Here is a 13498-nt window from a genome sequence, read left to right on the forward strand (position 1 = left end):
CTTCTCCCTTGAACGAATGAATACTAATTTAGAGTGAGTTAAGATTTTTTTCCCAGAAGAGGTTAAAAGGCAGTCTATATATTAATTAGGGGAAAAATTCAGGCAAGACCCAGAAAGTGTTTGTGTGGTATGATCTCCAAAGTGCCAAAAGTAATCATTTCCCTAAAGAACTCTAATCTTAAACGTTCTCTCTCAAAAATAGAATGATTGTCACTCCAATTAGCACTCTCAAAATTTCTCATATATTTTGTGTTCTTCTTCCTATTTCCTCCTCTCTCATATTCTCTGGAGTAAGTCACTTTCTAAATCACTCCCCCTTCTTTTAGCTTTCAGCTTGCATTCACTTTTCTCTTTTCTCTCCTTTTTCTTCCAGCTTTTTGTTACGTAGGTTGACTTTGCTTTTCTTATAAAGGACTTTCCTACCTCTACCTCCCTCTCAGTCTTGTGTCTCTCTGCCCATTCTCTAATTATGCATTGACAAATCCAAATAACCAGTGTGGCATTGATGGTCTCTCCTGGAGAGTGGGAGGTCTCCCAGAACAATTGATCTGACAGAAAAATCTTCAAAACACTTTCTATTTAGAGAGTCCTGCCTCTTATGAGTCCCTTGAAGAATAACCAAATCACATGACCAAGAATGGTCTGGATTCTCCTAGTTATCTTGATAACTGTCATTCTGTGTGCTCCTTGATATATTCTTTTTATATTGCATGGATTTCGGTCATAGTCAAAATGTGACAGCAAATAAACAATGACAATAAAACATTGATTTTGACTCTTGGTATATATTAAAATTTCCATTAACTGGGCAACTTTGGAAATGGGAAACAGCACAACACCTTGCTCAATTGTGTAATACATACTAAAGAAGTGGGTTAATGGGTTACTTGTATTTTGAGATTAACTTGAGGTGGTCCTTTATTTTCTCATACTCCAGTCCTTCAAGGTTGAGAAAGAAGATTGGCAACGTTGGGAAAGTAGAGAAAGCCCTGGGGTAGGATGGCTGCCAAGATTCCACCCTTGTGTAATCCCCAATTTTTGTGAGTCTGATGGATGTCGTATCATCATTAGGTTATTTATGTGACACACATGGCATTAAGAAAGGGAGATTATCATGGGTGGACTTGACTTTGTTAGGTGAGCCATCGAAGGGCCTGGGCTCTTCCTGGAGATAGAGATTTGAAATTCAAAAGGATTTCATGTTAGGGAGAGTCTCCATTGCTGGCTTGAAAGATGGAGCAGGACACATGGCAAGGATCTGAGGGTAGCCTCTAGGAGCTATGATGTCTTCTGGCTGGCAGCCAGCAAGGGAACAGAGACCTTAGTCCTACAACTTTAAGAAATTGAATTCTACCACAACCTTCTGAGCTTGGAAGAGGACCTTGAGCTCCAGATGAGAATGCAGCCAGCCAAAACCTTGATCTCAGTGCATGAAAATCTGCACTAGGAACCTAGCCGCGCCATGCCTCAACTTTCTGACCTACAGAATTATGAGATCATAAAAGAGTCGCTTTAAGGCACTGAGTTTGTGATGGTTTGTTACATAACAGTGAGACATGAATACAACTCATAACCTGTTTTCTTTTGGCACCTGGGAGAGGTGAGACAACAGAAGGAGAGGGAACACATATGATAGTTAACTGCTCCAGCTCTAGAATCCTAGACCTAGCTTTGTGACCCAATTCCACCCAATTATAAGTTATGTGACTTTTTCAAAATGTCTCATCCCTCTGAGCCTCATTTTTCTCACCTCCGAAAGGGAGGATCACTATTAGTTTCTCACAGAAGTTTGAGATACTTGTATGAGGTAATAAACATAAAGAACTAAGAATGGTGGCTGGCACATTTAAGAGCTATATATACATTAGCTGTTATTACCCTGAGAAAAGTTACTAGAACATTGATTTTGAGAGCTGGAGGATGCGAGTGATTATTTAACAACCAATAATTGTGTACTTTGGCAATTTAACAATATATTTTCATAGTTTATCTAATTTCAACATTACTACCCTGTGAGGAAGATATTATTAACATCATTTCTTCTAAACTTTTTATTTTGAAATATAGACTCACAAGAAGTTGCAAAAATAGTACAGAGAGGTCCCATGTACCCCTCGCCCAGCTTATAATGGCATTTTACATGGCTGTAGAATAATATCAAAACCAGGAAACTAACACTGGTTCAATGCTATTAACTAGACTACAGACCTTATTCATATCTCACCATTAATAACTTCGTTTTGCAGATGAGAAAGCTAGGGCTATTTCAATTGCTGATTTCAAGTTCCCCTTGAAAGCTGTGATCAAGTTATATAGACTTATGTTATAAATCATTTGTCTCTATTGCTTATTTGCACTCAGTGGCAGATTAGGAAAAACAAATGTAGCCTTTCCTGGACCATTCAGACTGGTTAAGATTCAACTGTGCTTTTAAGTACAAAGTTTTGTTTTTGTCTAGAAACTTTTATTTTTCTGCAGAGGAAGAAAGAGGACATGCAGATTTTGACTGAAGGCCATTTGACACAGATGTTGACAGGATCACAATGCTGCAGGTATATGCACGACAGTAGTGCCCCTGCTACCAAATCTCAGTGGCCACAAAGATCTGAGAAATAGTCGCAACTTTTTTTCAGTTACCACCGAAGGCAAGGATTCTCACATGAAATAAAGCTGAAAGTAACCTAGAATTCAGCAGCCCCTCAAGATCCAGGTAAATTAGCTTGGACCACTACAGTTAGAGTCTGGGGGAGTTTTTGAGACATTTCAGTGAATTCTTCACAGGAATTACATTCCCTTGCCCTTGGTTGCCTCCAGGGATTCCACTCCCACACATTTTTTCTGTGCCTCTCTGTGTAATTGGATATAAACCTCCCTGAGTTCCATGAAATCTCTGGCAGCCTAAAGTCTTTTGAGAACTTTTATGGAAGGTTTTAGAGGGACAGTGGAGAAGTTTACATTCTATACCAGCACGTGAAACAACTTTAATCTCGGATACTAGCATTTCTCTTTCCTACAGGTCTTTGGAGCCAGCTTTCTGCCAGGTGGCTCTCTTGGGCTGCCTCTCCATGTCCAGTCTCACACCTACCTTCCCCTTTTCTCTTCTCCTCACTCATCTCTCCTGCCCTTGGGGGAAAAATAAACTCCTTCCCTTTTCTTTTGCCCCTCTCAGACATCCTGGTCCCAAATCCTTAGGCTTGCACCGCCTACCTTGCACCAAGTCCTTATAAGTCACTACTCTAACCATTTTAATGCTCTCCCTAAGATGACATCTGGTACCAGGTATTAAGATGAAATGTCATTTTGCTATTAATTGCTATTAATTTTTTTATACATTAATTATTCATTTAATTTTCTAACACCTTTTATTATTATGAATTCTCTGAAGCTCTTGGAGGTCCTTCATTACCTTTCCATTTCCCCTAGTTTTCTTACCAGAATAGTCTAGATCGTAGTTACTGTGGATGCTGTATCTTCTATTAATGAATGAGTCAATTCTTGTTGCATTTTGGGTAAAGATGAGCTACTTCTACTTTACCTCTCAGGAAAGACAGAACATAAACTTGGCACATCCTGTCACAAATGTTGCAAGCCCAGTTGGGAACCACAAAGTGGAAGGGAACACTAGCCACTGAAAAATTGCCAAGGAAGGACTTATCTTAGAATTCCCTCAGCTTCAATTTTAGATGTCAGTTCACCCTCCCACTCCTGTCTTCCCCTCTACCTGTTGACCCTACTGTACTCCTAATGCCTAGCACGATGTTTTGCACAGGGTGGGTACTCAGAAAATATTTGGTAAATGTATTAGCGTAAGAAAGTATGCATTGTAACAAATAGGCTGAATTGATAAGCTTTTCAGGAGCCATAGAATAGACATTCTTCTATCTCATATAGCTCCCATATTGACTCCTGTATGGTGTAAGTAACTACTGAACTGGGCCCTTGGAAAGCAATGTTGCAATGTCAGCTGGATATTTGAACATATTTGTCGTTATGTCAGAAAGGAAAGAATAACGGGTTCAATAGCTCAAGACAAATGCTACATCATTTAATGCTGTTTGTATCACGTTGCTGTATCACAAACTGCTGCTGCAGTTTGCACCTGTCCTTTCCATTCCAACGACAAATTCTAGGAAACAACCTTCCTTTCCTCCTGCACCTAAAATGCTTTTCAGCTAAATCTCACGCATTGCCAAGAGTGGATGGTGTGTGTATGCTAGCCGTGTCCGTGTCACTTCTTATCAGCGCAACGTTGTCAGGTTTGATGGGGAGCTGAGGCTGAGGTGGGCATAGCTTCACCGCTCATGTTGACTGAAGTGACAAACAGTCTAACGTGATTAGCATTTGACTGAACGCTGAGGATTTTTCCATATCAAAAGAGATAAAAAAAGAAATATAACTTTAAGGCCATCTCTGGGGAAAGAAATTGGATCATCCTCAGGCCTAGATAGGTCAGCTGGCCCTGTGTGCGGTGGGAGGGGTGGTGTGGTAACCCTAGAAACCCCATTCTGAAGGCTTTTCCACATATTGTCACCTGGACACTTCCAGGTCTGAGGGTGGAGCTGGTCGGAGTGCACGTTAGGTGGTCTATAGGCGGTGGTTTCCCGGCCTTTCCCATTTCCCATGTCTGAGGCATACACACATTCTCCATTCATTCCTTATTCATTTATTCTTCCTGTAACCATTTCTACACTGCTTTGCACCAAGCACAGCGCTAGGCACTGGAGCCACAACACTGAAAGGCACAGGAGTGGTCCCTGTCCTGCTGGGAGACAGATTCAGAGGTGGATAGTCATAAAGCAGGATTGTGAGTGCAATGACAGAGCTAATGCTCAGTAAATTAGGGGACACATAGAAAGAACATGTAACACAGCTTGTGGGAGATTCCCTGGGGTTACTGAGTTTTAAAAGACAAGGAGTCAAGCAGGAGAACTGGAGGAGGTTGGTGGAAGGGAGGGAGGGAGGGCCTTCCAGATGGAGGGCACAGCATGAGCAAAGGCCCAGGGAAGAGGAACATCATGGTATGCATGGAGTTACAAGCAGCATGGAGATGCTGTATGAGGCAGAGAGTGGTAAGAGATGATACTAGAGAAAATGGAGGGATCAGGCCCCAGAGGACCATGTGGGTTATGCTTAGAAGTGTGGACTTTATCTTAAAGGCTATGGGAGCCACTGAAGCGGCCTCTAGCACTCCTTCTCTCACATGCCTTTCTGATGGCAATAGGTATTCTCATGTCTTAACCCACCTCATTGGTGGTTCACTCCAACCTCATTGGTCTCCTCTATGAGGCTGGGGATTTTTTCATTGGTTGAAGGCTGCTGACATCATCTGTTGCTCAAGGATTTCAATCTTGCTGTGTTATAGTCCTCGGAGAGCAGGCCTGCGGGTTTGCTGCTTCTCTTCTCATTTCAAAGCGGTACTTGATAATCTACTTTACTTATGCGGCACCTACAGGGCTGCAGGCAGAGTTCTGCAGGCTCTAAGTTCCAGTTATTGTTGTAGGAAAACAAGAGACTCATCTTCTTCATCTCCCTGGTTTTTCCCAGCATAGCTTATGTAAATTGACATGTCAAAGATTCCAGCCTCCATCTCCTAGCCTCTTAATTTCTATGAAAAAATGCAGAAACTTTTACATCATTTTAGCAACGTATGAAGCCCTATAGCTCATATCAACTTCCTCTTCCCACGTAGTTGGGAACAAAAATCAATATTTTGAAAAATCATTTTGCATGTATGCCTTCATATTATCCCCACTAATGTTAATCATGTTTCTACCTGTGAAATACGTCATGAAGTCCATGTTTCTTACTTAATAGATGTAAAACAATGGGGGAGTAAAAGAAAAATAAAAACTGAGAGTAATTTCTCTTTGTCACTCATTGCTTTTCATGCAAGAAAATGATATGAACCCGTGTTTATCGAGTACCTACTATGATGTCCCAGGCATCACGCTGGGTATTTTTATACATGTTATCTTATTTAATCCTCCCAATCACATCATGAAGAAGGTTTCATTATTTCCCATTTTTATACATAATACAACAGAGGATCAGAAAGGTCAGGTGAATTCTCCTAGGACCCATAGCTAGTGAATGATGAAGGTGGATTGAGCCCAGGTCAGTCTGATATCCCAAGCAGACTGTGGGGAGTTGGGGAGGGAGTAGGGGCTAGTGGGCTAGCTTCAAACAGTTATTAGCAGAAAAATAAATACTGCATCTAGTACCTGAGTGAACAATTAGTTTCATCTCTTTTATTAACCGTGTCAGAGAGTAGTGACTGTCTGGAGAACTTGGTTGAGAAACAGCGCTGAGACTGATTAGCTAGATATGACATAGTAGAGATAGACATGTCTACTCAGATGCCATATATTTGACATCCTTAGTTTATTGATAGGAAGGGTGTGACCACAGTGACACCAGGGAGGAACATGGGAAAGCCAATGGGCTGCTGTTAGAAGACCTGGCTCGATTCTCACCCAAGGGTGCAGGGCCAGCAGAGCTACACCAACTATTTCCCCTTTGCCTTTTCAGGGTTGTACCTGCCAATTCCTCAACACCTATTGATATACTAAGAGCTGAAATGTTTACAAATTACCTAGCAATTATCTTCATATGGACATTTTTGAAGGGATCATATTTTGAGAGAACATATGCCTTTTGGTGCTCTGTGCTCAACTGAATTAGGTAATAACCATTCAGCCCATCCAGCCTTACTGTAGAAAGCATAATAATAGTGACTCTGTATGTATAACACCCCCTAATCCTATAAGTTGTCACCATTTGTGAGCCCCATTGCTATCACCTACTGAACACCTTTTTCTCTTCTTCTTAACTGTGTGTTTGGGGAAGAGAGTTCTGCAAACATTACAGGCTTGGAAGGCACAGTCAGAATGCTAATAGAACCATCAACCCTCAGACGATGCCTTCTTGAAATCTGACTGAGCAAGGTGAGCAGAGCAGCTTGAACCTTGTGCCTCCTCCTACATGGTTGCAATTAACATTTTTTCTGCCCTATGTCTCAAGTCAAAGCTTTGGCACCATTCCCTGGAGGGTGAGGGAGGACCTTAATTACAGAATACATGCACTTACTGCTGCTGCTGTATTCTGATGTCACCACCTCTGAGCTCCAGAGAGAGGTCAGGCAGATCCTAGGATGTCATGTGGCTCGGATCGAATATTTTAATTTAGAGACTCAGTAAGTTGCTCCATCAATTAAGACTGGCTGGACTTGCAGTGGACTTACTGGGGCACAGCCAGGAGCTTTGATTCATTTCATTTCTTACTGATCCTGTCACACAGTAGAGGGACAGCCAACATTTCAATGGGCAGTGGAGAGCTGCCAGAAGTAAAAGGAAGACTAATGATTGAGGAAGATTTTAAAGGGTAGGATTGGCATTTGAAATGACAGCACATATGTCATGCTGGCTAAATGATGGTGCTTGGTGGGGGTCCAGGAAAAGAGGGGTGGATTATTTTATAGTTTGTTAGCAACTAATAAATCCCTCATCTCAGTGAATCATCACAGGACAGGTTTGCTTTTTGCTCAGGTAAATTTCAGTGCAATTAAGTGGAAATGCTTCTCCACTTGGTTTTTCAGGGGTCCAGGCTCTTTCCATTTTACGACGCTATTAGTGCTTGGTGCACTCCAGGAGGGAGAGGGAGTAATGGAGGAATGTGCTGCCTTTCAGAGGATGAGGTTGGGGCCAACTTTTTCCTCCTTTCGTCCTCAGATCAGGATTCCTCCTTTCATCCCCAGAACCCAGGTGGGGTTGAGCCTGCAGCGGTGTACCTGTGGGGGTGGAGGGCTGAGTGAGTAGGAGGTGGAGGGGTGAAGTTGATCCAAGCGTGGAGACAGATGTGGACAGTGAGAGTCACGCAGCATCAAAACCTACGTACCTTCTTTCCCAAACTCACAAAACCCTGCCCTTGGCCAATATGCAATGAGATCATAATGGGCTCATCCCCTGTTCCCACATGTAAAAAACCTTACACGTCAACAGGTGCCTAATCCATGGAGGCAGCTAACACGAGGCCTGTGGGGACAGTTCTTTTTGGCAACGTAAGCATCCTGAAGGCTTCAGAGAGCAGCGCTCAGCTTTAACTACAGGTGGGTCTTTGGAATCAATTCCACACAATCAGCTCTTTTCAAAGGGGAACAGAGGCTAATGACCTACTCCTCATATTATTGGTCTCAGATGAGACGTAATTTAGAATAAAGTATTGTTTTAGCAGCGACACCATAGCTGCTTAAAATATGCAGCGGCTATCATTTACATTTGCTGCCCAGTTATTATCTTACTTATTTACAAAGAAAGTGGCTAGCTGTCACCCTGGCTTTCTTCCATAGTAAACCATGAATAATTTTTGTTAAAGTTTGTTCTTTGAATTTAAATATAACTGGGCCATTACAGCTGGCTGCCGCCATAAACACACATATGATTTGCATATCTAGATGAGCAAATCAGAGCCGCAGAGAATGGGGACCATGCGTCAATACATTACCTTACCTCCCCTCCACCGCGTGGAATTAACTACTGCCAGGGAAATCGATTCATAACTAAATGTCTAATCGAAGGTTAGGACAGGATAATATACAGTTGTCAAAATGAAGTTTGATATGGAATTTAAATCTTGTCTCCTGCTCGAGAAACTGTGGTTGGAAATGCAAATTGTTCCTTTTAAAACTCACTTGCAAATGGAAGGAACAATTCCTGAGTTAATCCACACAATGGGAGTTTTACGCTCCCACCGGCAATTTGAGGAGTGTATTTATTATCAAGTTATTGGCCCCATGACTCCTCTCTTTGCCGCTGCCACCATCCCCGGCAAGGAAGCTGTGTTTGGATTCCATCAAGTTCTTAAACTTATACTTGTATTAACTTTGAATGATTCTAGCAGAGCGTGTCACTGGGTGTGACGGGATTATTCACGAGCTAAATGATTCTGACTCAGAAAGCACCTGGGCTTCTAGCCCTGGTGGAAGGAAACAGAATCAACAGCTCAGGGAAGCACATTGTCTATTGTGCCTTTCTTCATGGAAGCTTTCCTCAGAGACCTCACAACAGGCCCCTGCAGGGAACTGGGTCTGAGGGCACTAGTTTGGCAGAAAGCCCTGCTGTGGGCATTGGTTGTGGGTAGGATGAGGAGAAGTGTGTATGTGTGTTGTATGGTGTGCGTGTGTGTGTGTGTGTGTCTGTGTGTATTCTTTACCATTCATTTCCAAGTGGCTGATTTTGATACCCCAATGTGCACATGCTTAGGATATCTACAAAGCAGGGGGACCCCTCCAACATGCTCTTTGGAAAAATTTTAGTAGGTGAAAGAAAGCATCCAAGTAGCCATTCTAGGAAAACCAAAAACGGTCTTAGATGTTCTCACACTCTTCTCTGGTTTAGTATTTGGATTATCATTTGTTGGATTGAAGTCTGTCTGATAACCTTGACATTGCTTGAGACTCTAAACGTCTTACTCAGATCTTGCCAATGGCCCAGTGTGAACTAGTTGGATGATGGAATGACACCAAGGAAGAGGAGAAGTAGGAGTGACCCACTGATGGAGAGACAGTCAGAGCCTAGAGGCTAAGCTGCTGTGGCTCCTGGTTTAACACCCAGCCTGTTTTAGGCAAAATCAGGGCACCATAAAAGGTAAAGGCCCCTGGACCAGGGGTGCTGGGTCTGATTTCTATCTCTATCATTGACCTGACTTAAGACCATAGAGTGTCCACGAAAGCCCTATGGAAATACTGTACCTTCCTCATTTGTAACTTATCCTATTTCTCTCCTTGGGTCGTGGTGAGGATCTGTTGAGAGGAAAACCATGAAAGCACTTTGAAAAGTAAACAATGTTTGACAGCATCAGTGATCAACCTTCTCAGAAGTGCAAGCTAGGCCCTCTGAAGCCAGATCCTATGATGCAGCAAATATGTAAGAGAAAAGCTTTCATTCTTAAGCATTTATTGGAAAAATATTTTAACTTTCCTTGTTATATACAAATGGATATGACATCAGAATTGCATTATGTCAGAGCAATTTATTCTGAAATGGTTTAAAAGATGAGGACCACATAGAGACACTACGTCTGTTTTTTATTGGGTTTTTTTTTTTGGTAGGAGGTTGTCTCACAGGATAATGGAAATTAATAGGGATCTGATCTCTTTCCCGTTTAAACTACTGATTTATGTAACAGGACAAGTACAAACCTGCACAGCAATATGGTGACTAAGAGAAATAAATGATTTCAAGCCAGCAGCATGACAAATGGTCAGAATAAGATTGCACCTTCTGGTTATTACAACCCTTTATTATGATATATCATTAAGCAACCCAGTGTTTCATATAATGCAGAAGTGATTAACCCACCAGAAACAGATGAGAATGCTGGGTCTTCCAACTTCTCTGGAAATAAAAATGGGAATCAATTAGGCCAACTTTTTGATTATGACCTGAGTAACTTGTCCTCCTTGCTATGTGTTGAAAACAAACTGCAGGGTCAGTCCCAGATAGAAAGAAACCTTTAGAGAAAATCTAGTCCATCCCTTTCTTTGCACAGATGAGGAGACTGTGGCCCTCTCAGATAGAGGAAGTGGAAAACATGAAGAGATCTCGACCTATGCGGCTGAATTAAGTGTCTGCCATAGTAGATGCTCAATGAATGCTTAATGATAAGCCTTAGGGACAAGGAACTTTCATAAGAGATCACAGGCAAGTGAGAAAATAAGAGACTTGGCCAGGGCTCGCAGGACTGTAACTGGAGTCAAGCAATCTGGGTGCTAGACCTAGTTCTACCATCAATAGCTTATACAGAGCATATTATTTACTTTACTCTAAGATTCCTCTGTGAATAATATTTTCTGTTCCAGCTGCCTTAGAAGAGTGCTTTAGAGTAAGTGAAGAAAGAAGTATAAATGCACTTCGGAAAATGTCAACTACTCTCCTCTACGGCTAGTAAATTTGTCTTGTAGATGAACAAGGAAGATCAGACTGTCTTTAAAGAAAGACCTAGGAAGCAGCAGAAAACAGCTAAGTGAGATATTTCACTGATGGTTGAAGTGGATGGTTGTTATTTATTTCTCTTTAAATCCTCTGGCAAACTTACTTATGTAGGTCAGAGCTGTGGAATGGAAATCAGTCTGGGGTATTTTGATCATTAGGGCGTGTTTCTTATGAGCCTTTTAAGATAAAACACCAGGCAAAGGTACAATTTCAATTTTCTAGGCGTTCAGAATCTAAGACTCATGATAACACAGCCTGGAGCATAGGGCAACTATAATGAACCCACCAAAGAGAGAGAGGGATAATCCCCTGTATTTAAAAAGCTCTCAATTTTAAAAAGTGTCCTTAAACATTTGTCTATTTCCTCTGCGGACTTCAGAAGTCAGAAAACCAAGCTGTGTTATATGGAAAGCCAGATGTAACAGTTAGTTGAGAGATAGATATTCATATTTGCTATAAAATTCAGCCAAATAACCAACTATCCTAGAGTATTTAGAAATATGAACATGTGAATTAAAATCTTATTGACTTTCTATTATTTAACCATTGCATACCTAATTGTCTCTGTTTTAATGATGTAAAAATCCCATTAAAAGTTGTTTAATTTTTTTCCACTTGAAACAGATCAGATAGCCACAGGTTTCCTTAAAGCAAGTAAAGTAGAAGTCAAATAATTGCGATGTGAAAGGGCTTTCTTAAGACCAAGTATGATTCCCAAAGTCCCATTAATTTCTACCGCCATTTCATCAGACCAAGACCTCTCAAGGACAATCACCATAACTAATTATAGGAGATGTCCAGTTTTTCCAGGATAAGCTTGAGGTGATCCAAATATCAGGACTTCAAATTTAACACTTATTCCATATATTAACTACATTTTATTAATGAAACCAAATATTTGCCTTTCTCCTTTTGTTCCCTCTACTCCAAGTCTGGAAGAAATAGATTCTGTCTGACATCTGGGTTTTCCAAGAGTGCATCTTTCCAAGAAGGAAGAATGGTTTCCTTAGGCCAGTATTTGTCAAATTGAGGTCCAAGGATTTCCTGTAGTTACAAGTGCAGATTCTTGGATTCTACCTCAGACCTACTGAATTAGAACCACTGGGATTGAGACTCAAGGATCTAAATATATAACAGACTTCCAAGGTAATTCTTATACTTGCTAATATTTGAAAACCACTGCTATTGGCTTTGATAGAGTCCCAAGTGTGTAGGGTCCCATGTTGCAGAGGAAATTGATGATGAGGAGGGGGAAAGCATGTTCTGATGGGCTAGAAGAAGATGCCAGGGGAGGATCCTGTGCTTCTATATGCTTACACAAAGGACTTCTATTCTTTCTAGAAAGATCTCTTTGGTTTGCTGGTTATCTTCTGGTCATTCTTCCATTTAGGCAGCCATCATCCTGATTGCATAGATTGTCCCAATTCTGCAGGTACCTAAGGTATGTATATGTGCTGAAGGACTGGCTACAAGAATACCAGCACCCACCTTTCCTCTGGTTTCAGCAGAGCACCCCCTTTGCCAAGAGTTGCTCTTTTCTCAGTCTCATTGAGGCTTTACAATTTGAACATTCTCCTCTTGTTTGAAGAACCACAGCAAATGTGACTCTGTGCCTTACATAGTTGGCTGAATGTGGGCTGCCTAATGTGCTAAAATCCTACATTAGCTTTGTTATGCTACTTTTGACTCTCTCACCCAACACAAATCCATCAAAACCTATTCTCTTCCATCATCACTCGCCCCATAGTGAACTAGGAAAGAATCTCTCCCTTCCTTAATAATGTTTTGAATCTTTCTTCTTCCTAACTCAGAAAATGCACTGCTTGATTACTCTGGTTGCCATGGCTACAGGTTTAATTTCCCTCCAGATCTGCCTTTTGGTGTCACATGTTCCTTATATGTTTGATCTGTAAGGGAGCTTTTCAGAAATTCATCTACTAGGTGTCATGAGGAGATAAGACATTAGGACATCAAAGTGGGACATTTGTAAGCTTGGTTTCAGAGAATAACAGCTAGCTTTCCTGATGGTGTATTTAGAAAAAAAATACTGAAAAAAAATCTATCTTCCTGAACTCTCCCACTGGTTCTCTATATTTTCCTTCCTTCTTTGCCTGAATATTTTCAGGTTTTTCTCATAGCCTTTATGGTCAACTTTAATCTAATAGATCTTAGTGAACCTCTTAAATATTTCCCAAAGTTTCTCATCTCCATTGGCAAGTAAACTGTCTTCATTTTGATTTTTCCTCTTCACTGAGATGTTTTTGTTTAATATGGAATGCAGATCATCCTTGCAGTACTCTACGATGTCCGCCATTAACAAAATATTAGCTGTTTTTAAACTGTCATCTTTAGTCTCTGCTTTTTGGGGCAATCATGTGGCCTAGATTGTTCAAAGGATTCCCCAGAAATTCAGTTAGAACCAGTGATTGTTCAGTATTCTCCTGTTATATTTGATGCAATCTGGCCCTAGTACGTTGCTTCAAAAACATCTCAGGTGCCTAACAGAATTT

The 13498-nt window shown here is 41.2% G+C and overlaps 1 long non-coding RNA gene across 12 annotated transcripts in view; it reads left to right on the forward strand.

Moving 5' to 3' along the window:
- Positions 1–13498, forward strand: part of LOC131418712 (uncharacterized) — a 227384-nt gene that overhangs the window by 111365 nt on the left and 102521 nt on the right. For 6 of the 12 annotated variants that reach the window (XR_009222986.1, XR_009222987.1, XR_009222971.1 and 3 more), the window contains exons 2-3: positions 7998–8104; positions 9471–12134. This is a non-coding gene — a long non-coding RNA (uncharacterized LOC131418712). The remainder of the gene's footprint in view (positions 1–7997; positions 8105–9470; positions 12135–13498) is intronic. The other 6 variants (XR_009222985.1, XR_009222977.1, XR_009222978.1 and 3 more) reach the window with 6 other exon arrangements.

This window comes from Diceros bicornis, chromosome 2 (genome assembly GCF_020826845.1).
Source record: "Diceros bicornis minor isolate mBicDic1 chromosome 2, mDicBic1.mat.cur, whole genome shotgun sequence".
NCBI classification, from domain to species: Eukaryota; Metazoa; Chordata; class Mammalia; order Perissodactyla; family Rhinocerotidae; genus Diceros; species Diceros bicornis.